This window comes from Schistocerca piceifrons, chromosome 10 (genome assembly GCF_021461385.2).
Source record: "Schistocerca piceifrons isolate TAMUIC-IGC-003096 chromosome 10, iqSchPice1.1, whole genome shotgun sequence".
NCBI classification, from domain to species: domain Eukaryota; kingdom Metazoa; phylum Arthropoda; class Insecta; order Orthoptera; family Acrididae; genus Schistocerca; species Schistocerca piceifrons.
The window spans coordinates 82687874-82689877 of NC_060147.1; the positions used below are offsets into that span (position 1 = coordinate 82687874).

The 2004-nt window shown below is 49.5% G+C and overlaps 1 pseudogene; it reads left to right on the top strand.

Moving 5' to 3' along the window:
• The first annotated feature begins 1021 nt into the window (after positions 1-1021).
• LOC124719169 lies at positions 1022-1139 on the top strand (annotated as a pseudogene).
• Positions 1140-2004: the final 865 nt, after the last annotated feature.

A 2004-nucleotide genomic window follows, 5' to 3' on the forward strand; every position in this document is an offset into this window, starting at 1 on the left:
ACTCGTCTGGTGTGTGACGTTCCCGGGGGTGTCCACCGGGAGCCGAACCGCACAGGGCGGCGGAGGGGTGAAGTGGACTGCGGTAGTCGTCGTGGGGCTGTGGACCACTGCGGCTGCGGCGGGGACGGAGCCTCTCCGTCGTTTCTAGGTCCCCGGTTAACATAACATAACATAACATAATAGTAATGACACTGACTGAGGTCTGGGGACGTGAGAGGCCAATCACGAGCGGAAATGGCGATTTAGCCAGTGAACCTCACCCAACGATGTGCGCAAGAGATCTCACACGTGTAGCAGTATGGGATCGAGCGCCATCCTGCATAAAAGCCGTGCTTTCCAGCGGGGGTTCAACAGCCAGGCTATGGATGATACTGTTTTGTAACATACCAGCATACCTCACACCCGCCACGTTGACGGTCTGAAAAGCAGCACAACGCATTTCCACGAAGAAAAGAGTCATATCACGACTGATGTCTTAAATCCACACCACAGCGTGACTGTCTCATCATACAATGGGATTTTTCAGCAAAGTTCTAAGATTTTCGATTGTGGCTGTCCAACGCCGGCAGTTAAGCGGTTTTTAACTCGTTTTTGAGATGGCTCTGAGCACTATGGGACTTAACATCTTAGGTCATCAGTCCCCTACAACTCAGAACTGCTTAAACCTAACTTACCTAAGGACATCACACACATCCATGCCCGAGGCAGGATTCGAACCTGCGACCGTAGCAGTCCCGCAGTTCCGGACTAAAGCGCCCAGAACCGCACGGCCACCGCGGCCGGCATAACTCGTTTTTTGGTTTATATAAACCCCCATGTCATTTCAGGCATGTGTGTCAAGTTTCACCTCTGCTTATATTTTTTTCGTAAAGTAGTGCATTTTAACATGTTAACGGACTTTTAGGTCACCCTCTATATACAAAATCAAATGTCCTCAGTGATTTGCTAACTCATCATCGTCTAAACCAAATCGCTAAGCATAGAAACTTGAGTTTTGGAGATGGTATTCATCTTATCCTATGCCAACGGCCTCACCGCAGTGGTAACACCGGTTCCCGTCAGATCACCGAAGTGAAGCGTTGTCGGGCTGGGCTAGCACTCGGATGGGTGACCATCCCGTCTGCCGGGCGCTGTTGGCAAGCGGGTTGCACTCAGCCCTTGTGAGGCAAACTGAGGAGATACTTGATCGACAAGTAGCGGCTGCGGTCTCAGAAACTGACACGCGGTCGGGACATCGGTGTGCTACCCACATGCCCCTCCATATCCACATCCAGTGATGCCTGTGTGCTGAGGATGACACGGCGGCCGGTCGGTAGCGTTGGGTCTCCATGGCCTCTTCAGGCGGAGTTTAGTTTATTCATCTTATGCTGTAGGCATCATTTAAGAGGGTAACTTTTGGGATTTCACTCCTAATAGAGTGAAATAGGGGACGAAAGGTGTTTTGAAAATATGTTGCTACTAAGGTAGTTTTGAAACTGGACCTGCTAAATCTCGTATTTGCTATCTCGGTTAAAAATAAACAAAATACGTATTTCAGTGTTTTTGGAAATTCAGTGTTTATGGAAGGCCAGCGCCTAAAGCAGTCGAATAGGGGAATAAAAAGTTCTACGCATCCGTACTCCGCAAGCCACCCGACCGTGTGTGGCGAAGGGTACCTTGAGTATCGGTCCTCCCATCTATTCCAGTCGCGTATTGTTCGCGGAAAGAAAGATTGTCGGTATGCCTCTGTGTGGGCTCTAGTCTCTCTGATTTTATCCTCATGGTCTCTTCGCAAGATATACGTAGGAGGGAGCAATATACTGCTTGACTCCTCGGTGAGGGTATGTTCTCGAAACTTCAACAAAAGCCCGTACCGAGCTACTGAGCGTCTCTCCTGCAGAGTCTTCCACTGGAGTTTATCTATCATCTCCGTAACGCTTTCGCGATTACTAAATGATCCTGTAACGAAGGGCGCTGCTCTCCGTTGGATCTTCTCTATCTCTTCTATCAACCCTATCTGGTACG